This window comes from Ovis canadensis, chromosome 18 (assembly GCF_042477335.2).
Source record: "Ovis canadensis isolate MfBH-ARS-UI-01 breed Bighorn chromosome 18, ARS-UI_OviCan_v2, whole genome shotgun sequence".
NCBI lineage: Eukaryota > Metazoa > Chordata > Mammalia > Artiodactyla > Bovidae > Ovis > Ovis canadensis.
Window position 1 is genome coordinate 60,225,395 of NC_091262.1, and position 20,962 is coordinate 60,246,356.

At 37.7% G+C, this 20,962-nt stretch overlaps 1 long non-coding RNA gene across 11 annotated transcripts in view; it reads right to left on the minus strand.

The window, feature by feature from the left end:
- Positions 1 to 20,962, minus strand: part of LOC138423711 (uncharacterized) — a 46,949-nt gene that overhangs the window by 13,093 nt on the left and 12,894 nt on the right. For 4 of the 11 annotated variants that reach the window (XR_011250425.1, XR_011250428.1, XR_011250426.1 and 1 more), the window contains exons 2-5: positions 15,107 to 15,147; positions 9,978 to 10,075; positions 9,725 to 9,816; positions 3,714 to 3,774 (exon numbers count right to left, since the gene is read on the minus strand). This is a non-coding gene — a long non-coding RNA (uncharacterized lncRNA). Of the gene's footprint in view, positions 1 to 1,998; positions 2,171 to 3,713; positions 3,775 to 9,724; positions 9,817 to 9,977; positions 10,076 to 15,106; positions 15,148 to 16,453; positions 16,666 to 17,479; positions 17,569 to 18,375; positions 18,508 to 20,962 lie in introns of those variants that run through there. The other 7 variants (XR_011250431.1, XR_011250427.1, XR_011250429.1 and 4 more) reach the window with 6 other exon arrangements.

Genomic DNA, 20,962 nt, shown 5'->3' on the forward strand with positions numbered 1-20,962 from the left:
GGGGCCTCTTGGGGAGGTGAATTTAGACAGCAACTACTCTAGAGTTGATACTGAGGAGGGCTCATCATGGGCCTGCCCAGTGCTATTCTAAACCCTTTCAAAGTATTACCTCATTTAATCCTCCAACAACCCTACAAGATAAATAGAACTATTAACCCAGAAATTCTGGAGGGGGAGACAGAGTTGCCTAAGCCCAATCAAAGAATCAGAGAGAACCAGAGGAAGGCTTTTAATCCAGGAGTACTTAAGTCAAAGGCCAGGAATTAACCATCATTTTATCACTTTAGTGTTAATAACAAGTTTTAGGACCGGTTTTAGAGAAAAGCAAGTTAGGTAAGATGACCGAAATAGAGCCTTCTCTAGAGCTTGCCATCCTATTACACATACACACACATGTGCACACACACACACACATGCACGCACATGTCTTGGGTTGTATCTCACATGTGCTTGGTTATAATGCTTGTGGAAGATGCCACTGTTGTGCTTTTTGGTTCTATTGAATACAGCAGCATCTTACAGATACAACCACATCTACTGTACACTGGAGGGCAGAGTTAGGGATACTTGTCTTCTTTTTGCTTATCCATATTCTCTAGTTTCCTATAACACATATATATTGGTTCAGTTCAGTTCATGTCCGACTCTTTATGACCGCATGAATCACAGAATGCCAGGCCTCCCTGTCCATCACCAACTCCCGGAATTTACCCAAACTCATGTCCATCGAGTCGGTGATACCATCCAGCCATCTCATCCTCTGTTGTCCCCTTCTCCTCCTGCCCCCAATCCCTCCTAGCATCAGAATCTTTTCCAATGAGTCAACTCTTCGCATGAGGTGGCCAAACTGTTGGAGTTTCAGCTTCAGCATCTGTCCTTCCAATGAACACCCAGGACTGATCTCCTTTAGGATGGACTGGTATTGGTTACAGAGTGATAAATGAAGCAAAATTAAACAAGGATAAATATCCTCCAGTCAGAGTTGGTACTCAGAGCTCTGAGGGCTCAGTCCTCCCAAAACCTTCACCTTCCTTGAGCATAGGATGGAAATGCTAAAAAAGAATCAGAGGACCTCTGGTACAATTTTCCTCTTTTGCATCCTCTGCTTTATCACTGAGCAAATGGATAGATTCAATACCTCATGAAAGCTTTCTCTGTGCATCAAAAACTCCAAGCTATAATGTTAAATAGTAACAACAATAATAATGTGTCTGAGGCTTATACAAAATAAATAGATTGGTTGTTGAGTGACTACTGACCCAAAATAAAAGGCTTTAAACAAAATGCTTCTCAGAATGTCACTCTATTTTCCATTTCCTCAGTGTAATCCTAAGTAAATTATACTGTAAAAATCATTTTTACTATATATAAAAATAAATTAAAAATGGATATATAGACCTAAATATAAGACCTGAAACCATAAAACTCCTAGATGAGAACATAGGCAGAACACTCTTTGACATAAGTCATAGCAATATTTTTTGGCTATATCTCCTCGGTCAAAGGAAACAAAAGTAAAAATAAACAAATGGGACCTAATTAAACCTAAAAGCCTTTGCACAGCAAAAAGGGAACCATCAACAGAACAAAAAGACAACCTACAGAATACGAGAAAACATTTGCAAATGATATGACTGACAAGAGGTTGACAACCAAATTATACAAGCAGCTCATACAGCTCAATATTTTTTAAAAAATTTAAAAATGGGCAGGAGACCTGAATAGACATTTTTCCAAAGACATACAGATGGCCAACAGGCACATGAAAAGATGCTCAACATTGCTAATTATTAGAGAAATGCAAATCAAAACAAAAAATAAGATATAATCTGACACCTGTGAGAATAGCTATCATCAAAAAAATCTGCAAATAACAAATGTTAGAGAGGATGTGGAGAAAAGGGAACCCTCCTAACATTGTTGGTGGAGATGTAAATTCATACAACTACTATAGAAAAACAGTACAAAGGTTCCTCAACAAAGTAAAAATAAAACTACCATGAAAGTGAAGTCGCTCAGTCATGTCCGACTCTTTGCGACCCCATGGACTGTAGCCTATCAGGCTCTTCCGTCCATGGGATTTTCCAGGCAAGAGTGCTGGAGTGGGTTGCCATTTCCTTCTCCAGGGGATCTTCCCAATGATCCAGCAAATCCACTTCTGGGTATATATCTGGAAAAAATGAAAACTCTAGTTTGAAAACATACATGCACCCCAATATTCATAGCAGCACTATGTACAATAACCAAGACATGGAAGCAACCCCTCAACAAATGAATGGATAAAGAAGATGTGGTGTGTATGGCTGTCATAGAATATTACTCAGCCATAAAAAAGAATGAAATTCTGCCATTTGCAACAACATGGATGGACCTTAGTGAAATGAGTTAAAGACAAATACTGTATGATATAATTTACATGTGAAATCTAAAAAATACTACAAATGAATGTATAATAAATGCAAAACAGAGTCAGACTCACAGATACCGAAAACTAACGGTTACCGCAGAGGAGAGGACGCGGGGAGGGGCAAAATCGGGGTATGGGATTAAGAGATACAAACTATACAAACTACTATGTACAAAATAGGTGAGCAATGAGGATATACCGTATAGCACAGAAAATTGTAGCTATTAAATTTGAATGGAGTATAATCTGTTTTAAGACTGAATCACTATGCTATACACTGAAACTAACATAATATTGTAAAGCAACTATACTTTTTAAAAATTTTATTCTTATACACAAAAGCTTTTAGTAAGTTTTCTTTTAAAGGCATATAGAATTGGGTTTTTTTGGTTTTTTTCTTTCTTTCTTTACTCAACCCATATACGAACAATACTCATGTATAATAATCTTGTGAACCAAGTAGGTATTAAAATTTTTAGGGTCTGAATTAAAATCTCTCTAGGACTTTCCTGGTGGTGCAGTGGACAAGAATCTGCCTGCCAATGCAAGGGACGCAGTTTCCATCCCTGGTCCGGGAAGATTTCACGTGCCGCGGAACAACTAAACCAGTGCGCAACAACTTCTGAGCCCGTGAGCCACAGCTACTGAAGCCCACTCCCTCTGGGCCCATGAGCCGCAACTACTGGGCCCATGAGCCACAACTTCTGAGCCCATGAGCCGCAACTACTGAGCCCGTGAGCCACAACTACGGAAGCCCACTCGCCCAGGGCCCACGAGCCACAGCTACTGAGTCCGTGTGCTGCAGCTACTGAAGCCCGCACGCCTAGAGCCCATGCTTTACAGCAGAGAAGCCACCAATGAGAAGCCCATGCACCACACCAAAGAGCGGCTCCTCACTTGCCACAAGAGAACCACCCCCCCCCGCCCCCGCAAAAGCAACAAAGAGCAGCAGCAGCCAAAAATAAATACATAAATAAATATTTTTAAGTCTAAAAAAATAAAGTATCTCTTTAACAAACGACCTCCTGTGTGTCTCTTTATATCTTGGCCATCATCTTCATCTTCATCATCACTGCAAACGTCTAGATGGAACTTGAAGTTTACACATCATTTCTATACAAGTATCTCTCTCCATACTTGCCCCACTAAGCCCTCCTTGTTACTTAGGAAGAAACTGAGGTTCATGGAGGCCGAAGGACTTGCTTAAAGTACACAGCTGCTTCAATTACAGAGCCAGACCTCAACCTCAAATCTGACAGCTCTACATTTGTTCTTTATTCTACCACACTGCTGTTCATTTCCTTACCATAACATGCTGTTCACCATGACATGCTGTTCATGCTACCGGTGGTGGCTTTTGGCTTGACCTGAAAATTTTAAAGTAAACCTTTGAGAAACTGCCTTTACCACAATCCCTAGAAACCAACCCAGGCATACAAGCTTTGTCAGGAAAAAAACCCTCCTATCTTATTTCATATCGGTCCACCCTTTTAAATATAGCGCTAAACCTTAAGGACCTGCCTTTGAAAATTCAAAATTGGCAGAGAGAGAAAAAGAAGAAAGTAGGTTTTAGAGAGTTTTCTCTGTATTACAACTGATGGGAAGGCAATGTTTATCTCTTTCCAATCACTAACATTTAAAAAGTTCTTTGAAAACAAGCAGTATGAACAAAATGTTCTTTTGGGAAGAGGCTAATACAGTCTTGTCTGACTCTTTGTGACCGCATGGGCTGTAGCCTGCCAGGCTCCCCTATCCGTGGAATTCTCCAGGCAAGAATACTGAAGCAGGTTGACATTCCCTTCACCAGGGGATCTTCCCAACCCAGGGACTGAACCCAGGTCTCCTGCATTGGAGGCAGATTCTTTCGCTTTTGAGCCACCAGGGAAGCCCTTAGGAAGAGGCAAGCTTAGGCGATAGAGGGTAAGGCAATACACAATAAAAGAAGCAGACGATGGTGCTAGAGGGAAAGTTTGGATTTCGGGGTTTCAAATGTGTGAGGCATCTTGCCTGAAGAGTCAGAACATAAGAGCTACAGCGTATGTCTGCCTAAGCATGTTGCATGTAATGTTTGGGGCATATTTATACTAAAAATTTTTCAGTGTTTACATGAAATTAAATGTAATTGGGCACCCTGTATTTATCTAGCCACCCTACTCAGGGGCTGGTCCCCAAGGCAGCCTTGAGCCAGGTACAGAACATGCTTGTTTGGAGACATTCCTGATAAGCCAAGAGCTAGAGCTCAGCTGACATGAGACATCTGAATTAAGTCCTTGGTTGTATATATACGTCTATTTCATGTGTTTTATCATCCACTTGGACCTTTTGTCTTTGACTGAAAGTCTCTATAAACTGTGCCTGAATACCATGGCGTTAATCACAAGCCTCCTGAAGTATTTTTATATTGTGTGAAATAAATGCCCATATACTTAGAAGTTGAAGTAAGAAATACTCACCACAATAGTTAGCTAAAATTACAAAGGGAGTATAAATTAAGCCATCATTTTGTTAAAGTGTATATTGTAAGTCTTAATTCCTCCATGTTCTTAGATGTGTGTTTGTGTAACTGTTGTGTCAAGACTTTCACTGATAAAGTATTTCAATTAGCTGGTAAAAGAATACATTTAAGGAGTTACAACTGATGTACATTTGGGCTAAATACCTATAATCAGAGTTGTTTCTCACCTGAGTTGCTCTTACTGATGCTATGTTAACAAGTGGCCCTGATTGCCGGCAATAGCTCGCTTAACATGTTGATGTTTGCGTGGTAATCACATAAAAATAGTGACTCACTAGTACTTGGAAAAAGAACCTGATACTAGGTTTAGGCTGAATAAGTTATAAGGCCACTTTGTCATCTCCGGAAGCCTTATTCCCAAGTCACCGGGATTTTAACATGGGACTGATTTGAGGTCATTTGAGATATTAAATGATTCGGGGTGGGCAGAGGGGCGTTGAAATAAGCTGGTGAACTGAAGGTGCTGAGTCACCTGCTTTCACACTCACCCACCCCCCATGTCTCCAGCCACTTGCCACTAGCTCCCGGGGTAGCCAGGGCTTATCACTTGGGTGTAATCTTACAGACGAAAATGGCTGAAATGAGCCAAAAAGGCAGGAAGAGGGGAAGCTGTAGTAGTCATCGTCATTGACATCGTAGTGAGGAAATTTTAGGGCAGACATGTTCAGGGAAGTAAAATCTCCTTCATCCACCAGCAGTCTTTTTTGTCCCTGGGTGGTTTGTGTGATGATTATATCACTCTTCAACAATCTCCTACCACTGTCTTTTATAATCATGAAATTACCATCAACACTTTTTTCCTCACAAGCTATTTATTCTCTACCTCATTTTTTCATAATCTCATAATCTCAGTTCACAGAAATGACCAAAGAATTCTCAAGATCTAATTCTATCCTGCTGCTTTTCCCCAAATTACCTTAATGTGGTATTCTGGGAAATTTAGGGAGCACATGCTTGTCAAAGAAAAGTAGCATTTCTGTGGCAAGGCAAGTACTCTCTCTTCTTTGTAACTCAGCATAAGACCTGTATTTAAAAATTCAAGAAGAAAATGTTCACATGGCTCAATTTCATGACTTCAGCAGGTCAACTCAAGGTATGGGCAAATTATGTCTTTCCTACAAAGCCATCTCGGGAAACCTGAGATGGCCATTCTGAACAGCCTGGCCTCTAGAAAGTTTAAAGAATGAAATCTATTCCATGTCTTACATATGTTCCATGTTTATAAGAAATTTCATCACTGAGAACTTTGTAGAGAGTGAAGTTCTTCCTCCTAGCTTTGCTAAATATAATTTCCTTGAGGTAGTGGGTCTAACAATATGGTAAGAAAAAGTCAGTGGTCTCTAAAAAGGCTACTTTCTCTTGTTCAGAGTCTCCTTGTCCAGTCCCAGGTAACAATCTTTATCCCAAATCAATGTAGCTAAGCACTTCCATGTACCTCCAGAGAATGCAGAGCTTTTATCTTATAATACAAATATACTTAATATAATTTTGAATAGACAATACATTCACATAGTACAAAAGTTAAAATGACAATAAAAAGGCATGCATTGAGAAGCTGTGCTTCACCCCTTTTTCCCATCCACCCTACTAATTCCTGATGCCCCCTAGAGGTAAGCATGTGCATTAGTTTCTTTGGGGGTCTTTAAATATTTTTATGCATATTCAAGCAGACATTATTAATTCTCCTATATTTTCCTATATTTCCTATCTCATTTTCCTATATTTCATATACAAAAGGCAACACATGCTATACATATTCTGCAGCTTGCTTCTTCCATAGGGAAATACACCCTAGAGATGATTTCCTATTAATAGATAGTGAGCATTTATTAAAACCCGATAAAGCATCCTTGTCAACAGACACTCAAAATGTTCCTTAACTCTTACCATCACAAACAATGCTTCAGTGAACAACGCATCTATGTGTCCTTTCATACACATACAGATATATCTGTAGGATACATTTCCAGAAGTGGGACTTCATAGAACTTTTATTAAATACCTCCATCTTACTTACCAAAGAGTAGTCTGTACTTCAGTTTGTAATCTTTTCACTATTTTATGAGCTTTTGGAAGGCATGAGCTGTGTTTCATTCATCTTTGTATCCACAGCCCCTCCATAGCACCTAGCATGTTAATGCAGAATACAAACTAAACTTCCTCGCGTAACTATATCTTTAAGAACGTTAAAGTAACCCACAACTTAAAAGGCTGAAATCTAGGGTGTAAATTAAGAGGCACTTCCAAGTTTCTATTTAAGGATAAAAATGGGACTTACAAGATGCCAGGCCAGATGAAAATATTGAATAAGGAGTAGAAGTTTCAAGGATAAGGATGTGTCTTCAAATCCAGTGACTGGGACACGTCACTTAAGTGTTCTGGGCTATTTGAACACAGAGACACTGAATAGTAAATGGGGAGGATTTCTGGAGGAACCCTGCCTGCTGAAGGCCAGTCACGAGTGACTGAGACCAGCCCTAACTTAAAAGCCCAGCCCAAGATGCAAAAAAAGAAAAAAATGTTAAGTACACAGCTGGCTAAGAACTGAGCAGATAAAGCAACTATACTCCAATGAAAATTAATTTTAAAAGAATCTGAACAAAAAGAGAAGTTGTGTTACGGTGTGTGTGTGTGTGTATTTGATGTGATTCTTATTCTCCTCCATCTCCACTCTCTTGATAGCCTGTGTGAATGACTCCTGATCCTACTCTGTGACCCCTCTACATTTGTCAGGAAGACTGCCAGCAAGTTGCGGTGAAAGCTCAGACCTGGTCCTAATGATGGCAGCTGTACCTCCCAGCTCATTCCCTCACCATCCCAGGGCTGCCCCCGCCCAGCCACCACTGCCACGCCAGCACACAGCCCACAGGAATGTTTTCCTTCTCCACTAGGCCTTCACGTACCATCGCAGCTGCCACTGAACAATGTAGAAAAGCCACACCTGAAGAGACAGGATGGCGGGCGAACGTGCCACACACAGAACTCCCCTCAGCCCTTGTCCAAGTACCTGCCTCTCAACAGTGAGTGAAAAGTAACTTGAAAGACCTCTCTGGTTGTATCAATAATGTAACAATATCATTCAAAAATTGTAAATGTGTTTTTATCTAGCACTTTTACTTCAAACAATTCTACCAAAATTTATAAAAGTTCACAAAATACATGTTTGCTAAACTATTATTTGAAAAAGAAAAAAGCCTAAAAGAAAACATTTGAAATATGCACCAATATGTGTACATTAGATCCATAATATCATATTATCTGACACCCTGTGCAACTGCTAGGAGAATGGGGTAGACCCATGAATAGGGCAACATACAGCCAAAATACATTGCTAAGTGAATAAAAGGAAGTTCAGAAGAGTAAATATATTGTATGATGTTACTTGAGATTTAAAAGAGGATACACTTGCTTATGAATAAAATAATGTCTGTTAGAGGCCTCCCTGGTGGCTCGGTGGTAAACAGTCTGCCTGCCAATGCAGGAGACACGGGTTCGATCCCTGGTCAGGGAACTGAGATTCCCACATGCTGCAGAGCAACTAAGCCCATGAGCTGCAACAATTGAGCCTGTGCTCTAGAGCCCTGAACCCACGTGGTGCAACTGCTGAACCCCACTTGCCCTGGAGCCGGAGGTCCGCAACAAGAGAAGCCACGGCAGTAAGAAGCCCATGCACCATAGCTGGACAGTAGTCCCCACTCTCCACAACAGAAAGAAGCCCGAGCAGCAACAAAGAGCCAGCACAGCCATAACTAAATAAATAAAAGCATTGTTTTAAAAGTGTCTGTTAATATATATGAGAGGGAGTTTCCTGGAAGTCCAGTGGTTAGGACTCACTGGCTTTCACTACCAGGGCTGAGTTCAATATCCCGTCAAGGAACTAAGATCCTGCAAGGCATGCAGCAAAGCCAAATATATATATATATAACTATTATTAACAGTTATTCACCAGGGAATGGGGCTTCCCAAGTGGCACTAGTGGTAAAGAATCCACCTGCTAATGCAGGAGACATAAGAAATATGGGTCCAATCCCTGGGTCAGGAAGACCCACTGGATTAGGAAATGGCAACTCACTCCAGTATTCTTGCTGGAAAATCCCATGAGCAGAGGAGCCTGGGGGAGCTCCTCCTATACATTCCATGGGGTTGCAAAGAGTCGGACACGACTGAGCATACCAGGGAATGGGATTGAGGGGGCTAGGGGGAAAGAAAGGAATATTTTAAAACTTTATATCCTGTTTGTATTGTTTTCATAAGTAAAAAGTTTTCTCACAACCAATCTATTATTTCTTAGGTTGTTATGGTATATAGATTTGATGGGGTTTAGCGATCATTTTTGAAATTTTGGTTATAGTGAATAATTACCACTTTAAAAATCCTCCAAGAGAGTTCTGTGTGGCTGAGGGAAAAGCTATGGTTGATCTCAGTTGAGGCTCACAGACACAACTACAAGTTGTGGACGTACACTCAAATCCAAGTCACACAGAGAGGTAAGTGAAATTTCCTGTGATTTCAAAAATCCAGGTGTTGAGCTTTCAGATTGTTGATGAGATTAGCAGCAATTTTAATATAACTCGATCACCCCCAAACTTAGAACTGACACTTGCCTACACTCATCTTTCAAGGGATGCATTTTAGCTTTCACATTGTGTTTGCAAGGAGATTTCCCATGAAGTTAACTTTAAAAATTATGAAAAAAAATTGATCACATTTTACAAAATCAAGGAGAAGTGAGGAAGAAAAGATACTCCCATATTATGCACGTGTCCTGTTGCTAAAGAAGAGACTGCTCAAGGCAGACATACACCAAGCAGTAGGTTCTGCAGTTTGGTTTTTCAATTCCTGATCAGTGGAGCCATTCAATCAGTTTCTGTGTCTGATCCTGAAGAAAGAAAACCTGAGATGAAACAAGAAAAAGAGAAAACGTCAAAGCAAGAAAAAAATTGACAGTACAACTGGCAGTAGATCCAAATATAGGTTCCCTTGGGGCAAGGCTTTACTCAAGAAGCTTGAAAGTAGCAACATTTCATTTGGAATGTCAATTTCCAGGTAACCTACCTTTTCCAAGATTTTCTGTTGCTGAGATGATGACATCTTTGGTTACTAATCTAACCAAGTTTTCCAGTGTCAAAAGTTTTATCAATTAGTCTTTCTCTCTGCAATATAGAAAAAGGAAGTTGTAAGGTATACATTAATTTAAATGCTTTATATGATTCTCCTTTTCTCTGGAATAGTATTTTGTGTTTGCAAATGTACCTACTTCTCTTGGTACTAACATGGTAGGTCTATAGTAGAAGCTAAATAAGACAGACAAACCAAGCAAACAGACAATTCAGCTTGCTGTAATTATAACCACATCTAGTTTATGGAAGTAATGCAAGCCTGAAATTCACAAACAATTTTAATAGATCTTTAGAACCAAAGCATACTTTTGAGTTTAGCCCCAAAACTAGCCCAAAATCTTGCCTTGTTGCTCAGTCAGTAAAGTCTCTGCCTGTGATGCAGGAAACCCAGCTTTGATTCCTGGGTTGGGAAAATCCCCTGGAGAAGGAAATGGCAACCCACTCTAGTATTCTTGCCTGGAGAATCCCATGAACAGAGGCGCCTGGCAAGTTACAGTCCATGGGATCACAAGGGTTGGAAATAGCAACTAAACCACCACTACCAAAACTTTTGAGAACTTTCATTTTACAACTGAATGCTAAAGCACAATAATAATCTTTGAGATTAAAAAAAAAAAAAAAGCAAGAGACAGGTTGAAAGAACTCAGGAAGGAATAATAGAAATTAAGAGAAATAAATAAAACAGTAAATATATCAATAATTGTACCTTTGCCTAATTCACTTATTACCAAGCTATTGTGTATGCGTCCTCAGTTACTCAGTCATGTCTGACTCTTTGCAACCCCATAGACTATAGCCTGCCAGGCTCCTCTGTCCATGGGATTTTCCAGGCAAGAATACTAAAGTGGGTTACCATTTCCTACTCCAAGGGGCCTTCCTGACCCAATGAAGCAAATAATCTTCAATTATAAAAATGAGCGTAACCATTTGAGAAATGTTTACTTCCACAAAGTAGGTTCTAAGCATGTTTGGTAATTTAATTTTAAATATATGTTATTGTATTTTGGGGTTTTCAGGCACTGGCCTCCAATATTTAGATCAAGCAATCTAGAAATAAATTATCTTGATAACTAACATTAAGTTGTCCAAAGGCACATTGCTCAAATTATTAGAAAGATATGGCTGAAAGTATATTTTTGAACTCAATTATCCAGATAACTTGCACATAAATATCCAAACCAAATCCACAGAGTTGGGATATCTGTATATTCCATATACACCTGTTTTGATATACAATGTTTTTTCCTTTGAACCACTAATCAAGTTTATTATGTACAACTTCTACAATACAAGTCTATTTGCCCCAATGTCTTAGCATCATAGGACCCTCTCATCAGAATATTGGTTAGATTCCCTAGTGTGAATCACTTATCCAGTTGCTTGCCTGATTATTCATGTGTTTTTGAGATTTGTGAAATGCGGCAGATAAACAGGTTTATGCTGTGTGCAGCTTGGAGGGCAGCCAATGTCTGTCTGACTATCCAGTGTATTGACTCTCCTGCCTTAAATCTCTCTCATACAGAGAAGCTGTATTTTAAGTCTAAAATCAGTGTAGAATGCAATCCAGGAATGTCACTGCAGAAAACAGCAGGTGCTCATCCACTCATTTGTGGTGATTCTTGCAGAGAAGAAAGTGAATCAATGATTCACCCAATGGACAAAGAAACGTCACAGTGAATATTTGGAATAGAAGTCAAATGTGGGAAAAGAACATTCTCATCTAAAAATGTGCTCTTATTTTAGAAGGGAAAACCTCCCACAAGAAAATCAGGAATTCTGCTGAAGTGCTCTGATTGTACCTGCAGTAAGCAATAGCTCCCTTCTCCCTGCTTCTCCTGTTTTATTGCTTTTGTGTTGTACTTCTAAAATAAATATCAATAAATCATTGCAGTTAGATACTCTAATATAGACAGAAATGTACTTGACTCCCTACAGTCATTACAATTGGAGGGGACTCTGATTAGGATGCTTTACTTAATTAAGTGATATCGTCTAAAGAGAGTTCTTCCCTCCATTTTCTGTTTAACAGTCTTATAAAACACCAACAGAGGAAATTCATTCTGTTGTTTGCTTTCCTTATTGTAAATGGTTTCTTCTCATTCATAGTTTACAGAAGATGTTGTGATAATGAAACGGCTAATAAGCCAAAGGCTGTGGTTCAGCTACACACAGAGCCTTGTTCAAAGCAGCCCAAGCCACACTAGACTTGAGAACATTTTCTCTCTCAGCCCTAGAAATGTATTCTAAAATTTATTTTTACAGCATTTGTAACCTAAAATTAAGATGATTCAAAAGAACATTTTTTCCTGAGAAATCACACTTCATCTGGTCTATATAGGGTTCAGCAGAGATCTTCAAAATCTGTTTCTTTCGAAAAATAGAAAAAAGATGGGCAAACAATAAGCAGTCCTTATGTATAAGATGCTATTTGTGAGGCACTTTAATTTTACTGAAAGAAGTCATTAAATTTGGATTGCCAATACAAATATGATTATATATGTTTTCTAAATAAAATGTTATTATGTTGCAACTGAACTCATCCATTTATTGTTTGTTTACCTAGTGCTCAAACACATGTTTTATTCATAGATGTCTGGGAGAAAAAAATTTTGCTTGATAATCATACCAAGCATATTTAACAAAAGCAATTCTCCTTTTATTAGTGAACAAGTTTAAGCAGAATGATTTCATTTTTTTTTTCCATTTGGTTAATTCAGACTTGCAGAATCCTCAGTATACAGCTTTTGTTTCTCCGCCTGCTGGCTTTTATGCCTTTAATGTATGCATGCCTATCCACTGATGGGAAAATATCATTTCCTCCAAGTCTTCCTTTTTCCTTCTTGGCTGCACTCTCAGTTGATTTCTGGTTTTGGTTAGATTTCACTAGCTACTTCTGTCAAATCATATACAAGACAATCAAACTGATTCCCAGTAAAAAGTTCACTATCCTGTTGGAGATTTTAAACTCTCTTTCACTGAAGCAAATGAGAATTCTAAATATATTTACTTATCCCTTTAAAAATAAATATCTGTATTCTAAAATAAATTTAAAATGTTAGAAAGTAGCCAAGAAAGTGAAGATTTATTAATATCTATGAAATTGTTTTCATTAACAAATAAAACATATTAACAAATGTTTTTACATTTAGCAACTTTTTATTAAAAAGCAACATAAATGTAAACACTCTCTTAAATGAAAAAGCTTACAATATATATATTTTGCCATAACACAACATGTAGCTAAAATCATTTAATGATCTTAAATTTTTAAATTCATTTGAGTCTCAAAATATAAATATGAATATTAATGAATCACATACAAGGGGCTTTTAATTAATTTCTAATCTATTAAAGAAACTTTAAACCATTGCCAAGAACCTGAATTTATTCCTGGCTTATATACAGTTTGGTCATTTCTCAGGGGAAATAATAATAGCAGTAATAACAATCCACAATTAATAAATGAGTTAAATGACTCTAAGGTTTTGGTTTTAAACTGCATTACACTAGCCCTGCATAAAACCACTACCTGAAAACATTCTCAAGTTATATAGATTTTCTTAACTCCCAACTTTAATCAGCTTTACCATAGAAAACCAAAGAAAAACAATAAAACAATGTGTCCCTGGACATGTTACCCAAAATGAATTCTAGAAGTTGCTTGTAACTGCTTTTATTTTTTTTTAAGGAGGCTCTTTATTAAAGATTAACCTTACATTAGTTCTAAAGTTCATTAGATATTATTTTCTAATTTTGTAATGTAGATAATTTTTATAACAAAAAGTTTAGTTAGCCTATTAAACAAACTTCTTTATAGATTTTCTTAAAGCTCGTCATTTGAAAAGGTGCCTTTGTGCTGAAACTGAACATATGACATTCCTGTCCCCTAGGAAAAGGTTTAAAGAATTGAATAACAGTAAGTAAATTCTGTTAGAAATTTTAGTCCATCTTACCTGCATTTGTTTACTTTTTAAAAAACAAGTTTTAAAAATAAAGAAGATGGCTCTTTTCTTAGGACCTTAAGATGAATGAGAATTGCATCTAATGAAGTACCGCTGAAGAGTAGCTGCTGAGTCTGGCAAAAGAATGTGAGTCCCATTTTACATGAACCAATTATTTTTATCAAATGACGTTTCTATCTAAATTGTTTGCTTTAAGAAATAACAATGTTAGAGATAAACAGAGTTATTTTAATATGCGTTTTACAGCATTATTATTCTAATTCCTATAAATCAAATTGACTGCAACGGAGCTCATTTCAGGCTGTTATTTATTGAAACTGCTTTTCATGGAGCAGTGAACATTTGCAGCAAATGCTCCAAAGCTGACAAGCAAATAGATCAGATTTTTTAAATGTAAACACAAATATTGCTATGCATTTAATAGGCTCTATAGTTAGAAAAAAATTTACATCCTAACATAGTCTTTTCCTGTACTTGTAAGATGAGCATTCTAAAGTATTTCTCATCAAAGCTATCTGTCTCTGTAAAGCAGTAGAAAGAGTAAATTTCCTGGAGAGAACTCAGCTAAGAGACACCCTTGGTCGATCAAATCTGTACCAAGAAGAGTACAAAGAAAAACGAGAAGATAATTATTTGAAACTATTTTTTTTTCTTTCTACAGAAATAGATAATGAATGCTCAAGAAAGAAAATATTCAGCAAAAAGCTTTTTGGGGAGAACAGAGAGAAAAAAAAATCTTGTGTGATGTGATAGGAGAAAGTATAGAGATTGAAACAAAACAAACAAAAACAAAAAAACAGTCAAACTCGGACTGTATTCTTCTAAAGCATGTTTCCTTTCTGCAAGAGATGACTGCAGTCTGAGGAGTAAATTACTGCTGTCAGCGAGTTGCACTTTATAAACACAGGAGAAGGGATCATCCGATCCTTTGGAACACAATTCTCTTATTAATAGCACCAGTTTCAGAGCTATTTTTGCCTCTAAAAGGGGCACCTGCTAGACATTTACAAATTACCTTTAATAAGGGAGAAAAACTTATAAACCGTTGTCAAGATGTATATATTTCTGACCCCAGTTAAACATTTTTAACAAGCCATCTTACCAATGTTTTGAAGCACCTCAGTCGCCTGGAGGGAGCTCTACCTTTAATGTAAAAAGACAACAAAGAGCCGGACACACACCCAAAAAACAAAATTATAAAATAAAATCAAACATAGGACACACAGGGAAAACAAAAGGGAAACATGTTGTTTATAATGAACAAACCATGAACTTCATGAAAATATGGCAAAAGCAATATTTGTGCCTTAGCAGAACAATTCCTGATATATAATAAATGAAAGAAAAGTAAAACTTCTGAGTAGAACCAAGCATTGAATAAGCTGTAGAAATATAACAGTGTTAAGTACTGCATATTCTTTTAAGACAAAGTATAATATAAATGTTAATGCAGTTAACTTAGTTCAGCATTCTGTTAATATAAAAATAGCCATAATGTAGTACTTCATTATTTGTAATTAATCGTAAAATAATGACTGAACAGTCCAGGAGAATCCCGGTCATGTTTTACAAGTACAGTAATCATACATAAATCATATAAAAACTCAAATTCATGTTTTAAATGTTATTTTCAAAATCTATATTTTTTCTCTGTTTAAATGCATATAAACTCAAACTCCCCCAGCTTAAAAAAAAAAAAAAAAAAGTAACTAAGATTATCCTCCTAAAACACTTACAGCTCAACATTTGGGAATTTTCAAATCTTATTTTCATAGCAATAAAAAGTAATCATTGAAAAGAGCAACTGAAATATATCATATACTTTAATGACTCAAATATTTATTTCTAGTCCTTTTTGCATCAAGGCTGTGGGAAATTTGTATTATGAAGATCAGATGGTGCACTGATGTGAGAAATGTTGCAAAGCATTCTGTTGATTGGTTCTAATTAACTGCAGTGCTCTTGTGTTCTCAGTTTTAGCCGGCACACACTACACAATGCCTTTTATTTTGCTTTGAATGGATTTTTACTTAAAAACAGCTGATCTCAATATCCAAAGCATTTTGGCTTTTTTTTTTATCTCTTAAAATTTTCTTGCAATATTTTCTTTTCCATTTTAAAAGATAAATTTGAAAATATTTCTAAAGCAGAAAGTATAATCAGTTAAATTAACACCACTCATGTGGTCTTTCACATGTATTTTGCATGTTCTATAGTACGTGATTACATTCTCAAACCACATTTCAATTCCTCTTTAAAAGTTATACATCTGAGTGATGGTTGAAGCAGGAAATTCTGAAAAGCAGTTCAGAGCATGCTGCTAATTTTCAATTTTTTTATTTTTGTAATCAGTCTACTAAATAGAACAGAACTAAAACATGGGAGCATGAGCAAGAAATGGGAAGGATTCCAGAACTAAAAGTATTAAACAAAAATTCTTTACACTCACCTTTCTCTGATGATTTAAGCTCAAGCAGCCCTGACAGAGAGTGCCATGAATTCTCATCAACTTCACACATGTCATACATTTAAAAACATTTTGATTTGTCCTGGGCCCCCTGCATGTCTCTGGAGTACAGTAATAGTGCTGAGCTGTTTGGTAGGCACAAACCCTATGAACTCCCAGAGCCCTGGGAGATATATTACTAATGTAAACAGGCCCTGAAGTGGGGGAAGAAAAAGATCATTAAATAACTGGAAGCTTCCAAGGAAATGCAGACTTGAAAATAAGGAAAGTATTACTAGAAGCAGTGCATTTGCTATAATATTTAAGGGCCACAGGTTTATCCATACGTTAGTTTTCTGAGAATATGCAGTTATCTAACCTGAAAATCATTTTGGAAAGGAAAATCCACAACCTACAAATCAAGCTAAATTATTAACTTAACCTAGTAGACATTGAAGGTGATTAGTCATCTTTTTGTTCACATGAGGATAAGATGTGATTCATTTGAGCAGAAAGTCCACAGTTTCAAAACGGCTAGCAATATCCCGCTATTTCTAGGAGGAAAGCTGTGTTAAATGCAGTAAAATAAAAACAGAATTTTGCCCTAAAGAGCACATCCGGGATTATCTTCCGAATATTTATGTTCCCTTTAAAATTGTGAAAAATCATTCAGATGAAGTAAGAAATAAACAGCAGGAGAGGTTAAAAAGCGTGAAGTCACAAGTCATAGAACAATATCAATATAGTAGCCTTACAAATAAGTTACACTGTGCCCTCACTTTATGACTGAGAAAGCTGAGGCTCAAAGAGAGTAAAGTGACTCCCCCAAGGTCTTACAGAGACTAGGAAACACAACTGGAGACACAATGGGCAACACAATGTCTGTAACACCATAGAGCCTTTCAGCACAGTAACAGGACCGGCAGCTCAGGTGGATGTCAATCATACCATCAAGTAAAACAATGAGCAAGGCACCCTTGACCCTAAAAGGAATATGCAATGCATACAAAATTAACCAACCATCTTTACCTAGTGTCAACAGTTAGTTTTCTTTCAAAGGTGCCTCTTTGGAAGCGATCTTTACGCCTTTATTCTTTCCAGGGTTTGAAGGTTTCTATCTATTTAATGAAAGGTAGTTCTCGTTAGCACTCTTACACCAAGCAGGCAGGTAAAAACAATTATCATATGGTCTCATTGTCACTAATTTGTCCCCACTTCCAATCCATTGTCCAGTCTACTGACAAGATGGTCTTCTAAAATGCACAGCTCATTATGTCTGAATTTTTTCTGTGGCTTTCCATGTGCTACAAGATAAATCTACATTACTTAGTCTAGCATTCAAGGGTCTTCAAAACGTTTAGCCGGAACCATCCCTTCAGTTTTACTCCTGACACTCTCCTTACACTTTCTGCTTCAGGAATACAAACTAGGTATGACTCCCTAAACACAACATGCTCTTCATTGCCCCCAAGCCTTTGCACATGCTGTACCCTCCACCTGGGATGCCTGATAAACTGCTCTTTCTTCAAGAGTGAGCGCAAGTCTTAACTTTTTCTTCTCCTGCTGAACATAGATGCCTCTTCCCATGGGATTCCACTGCATTTTTGCACAGACCTCACATTACTCCACTCATCTCATTGAACTCTGTCTAAATATATGACTGTTACCCCAAACACATTGTTTCTGAGGTCAGAGACATAGCTTTTTCTCCATGCCTAGTACTTTGCCTTCAGTGAATATTCATTGACTGAATGAAAAAAATCAATAAACAAACCATCATATTTTTTTCTTGTCACAAATCACCTAGTTCTTCTATATAAGGTCTAAGCTGGATGTACAGTGACAACCGGATATTTGCGTCAACCTCTGTTTTTGGTTTCTATCCACTGTTTATTTTAAGCACAATTTTATAATCACCCTCTCACCATGCTGCTGCTGCTAAGTCACTTCAGTCGTGTCCGATTCTGTGCGACCCCATAGACGGTGGCCCACCAGGCTCCCCCGTCCCTGGGATTCTCCAGGCAAGAACGCTGGAGTGGGTTGCCATTTCCTTCTCCAATGCATGAAAGTGAAAAGTGAAAGTAAAGTCGCTCAGTCATGTCCGACTGTTAGTGACCCCATGGACTGAAGCCTACCAGGCTCCTCCATCCATAGGATTTTCCAGGGAAGAGTACTGGAGTGGGCCTCTCATCATAGAAAGCTACTTTTGGCATGAAGGTGGTGACAAAATATTAACTCCTATCTAACTGTGAACCAAGAGGAGAATTCTTGGGTAAACAGTGGGTCACCAATATTCAAGATATGGCATAGAAGAGTTGGTAAATGACAGTTCCTTTCATGGCTCCTTTTCTTATTAGAAACACAAGTTGAAGGACTATCTGTCACCCCCTAAAACTGAAAATGCTCATTTGGATAAAAACTGGAAGTGATATCAGTATCTTCATGCCAAGTGAGTGCTTTAAAAGAGGATTTTTAGTCTGAAACAAATGGAATTGAAATCTGAGAGTCTGCTTATTCAAGGTTCTATTACTGTTTAACTCCTTCCAGTCTTCCTCATCTTGAGAGAAAATGCTGTCCAGATACTAATGTCCTCTCCAAGCCTACTCAGCTGAAGTGGGGGACGTCCTTGGTACATAAGCACATATTTTGCACTTGAAATAATACCCTCACACTCATTGATAAAAGGCTTCATATTCAAAATAGAGAAGAATTTGCCAGTATGGTCTTCCCTTAACATGTATAACATCTTGAGCAGACTCCAAATCAATGAAGAGCGACTCCAGTAGAAGCTGTTTGGACCAATAAAAGGCACAGAGCATCCCAACCCTGAACCTACTTCCAATGTTTTGATTATTGCCCCCACTGACTTCACTACAGGGTTCCATTTTGCCCCAGAGCTACAGTCACTACTCAAACATGAGGGGTGCTCACTAAGGACTAGAAGTTGGGAACACAGTTAACAGCAGCCATTGTGCCTGCATAACAGATTCCTCCTGGCCTTTGACCACCTTCCTTAGAGCAGCCCTCGGTGGCATTAATATTAACAACCAAAGTGAGTTCTTGAATTATTTTCTGGTAGGTGAGACCACAAAGGCCAGTTCCTACCCCCACCCTTTAAGGAATGATAGGATTTGTGACCTTCTGGTCTCCTCACCACTTCAGAAGATGACTACTCTTTAGAATTGTAAAAGTCTTGAATGGCGGGTGTGCCGCAGAAAGTTTAAGGCTGGAATGTAAAAAAGAGATTAACTCTGTGGATTTTCCAAGTCATTAATTTTTAGGGTTCATCTTGTGTTATATCTAAGCTTTGGGGGGTTGTTTGTTTTAAACATTACAGCATTACCTAAAACAGTTTTCCTGTTTATAGGCAGAGAACTGTGTGAGTCAGAGATTTCTCTCTTGCTAACTGGCATAGAATGGGGACACTTTTCTGTCATTCTGAGTCAAACCCACATAGAATTTTAACAATTTTCTGTTCACATTTATAAAAAGGAAAAAAAATGTTAATAACACGCCTTTATTTTTATATTTACATATATCAGAAAAAATCACAACCAGGGATACAGTTTCATACATTTATTCATTTAGCAAACTTATTGAATAACTATTATTATTCAATAACTATTATGTGCCAGAACAACTATTATGTACACAGGTGTTGACTAACAGCAGATATACAAAACGAAAAAAAAGAATATGATTGTTTTGACTTTCCCGGTGGCTCAGCTGGTAGTCTGCCCGAAATGCAAGAGACCAAGGTTCGATCTCTGGGTCGGAAAGATACCCTGGAGAAGGAAATGGCAACCCTTTACAGTATTCTTGCCTGGAGAATCCAATGGATGGAAAAACCTGTTAGGTTACCATCCATGGGGTCACAAAGAGTCGGACACAACTGAATGACTTGACTTTTGCTTTCACTCTACAGCTCTAAATTCAAGAATGTGAATTGTGACTGTTATCACATCACATAAGCTTAAAATTTCCTTTTGTCCACTTGCTATCTTTTCTCTTGGAAGAAAAACTTCTCTGGCAAGAAGTGTTAGTCAATATGGAAAATACTCTTTGGCATAAATTCCAACTTTTAACTTAGAAAGCAAGAAAAAATATATCTATGTCTCCAACCTGGGTGGGACCAGTTGAAAGTTCCTCATAAACCCATAAACGGACATAGGCTTTGGTTTCCTTGAGGGTTTCTGAAATGAATCCATTACATTAAAATGGCTCTTAGTAGCAAAAGCAAGTAATGATTTGCATTATAAGCTAATAAAATGGGGGATTAGGCATATCTGTACAATCAGATCTTTTTTATTCACTTTTATAGAGATTCTCTCCCTATCCCTGCTTAAATGAACTTGGAAGATTATTCACCATTCAGTATTGTTTAAATTACAAGGCACCAAGCTGTCATCTGGTTTTTAAATATTTTTCCCCTTTAGTAATGTAGATGAGTAATGTCTACCTCCATTCTTTAAGAATACACTAATATAATGACAGTCTAATTTTGAAAAAAAA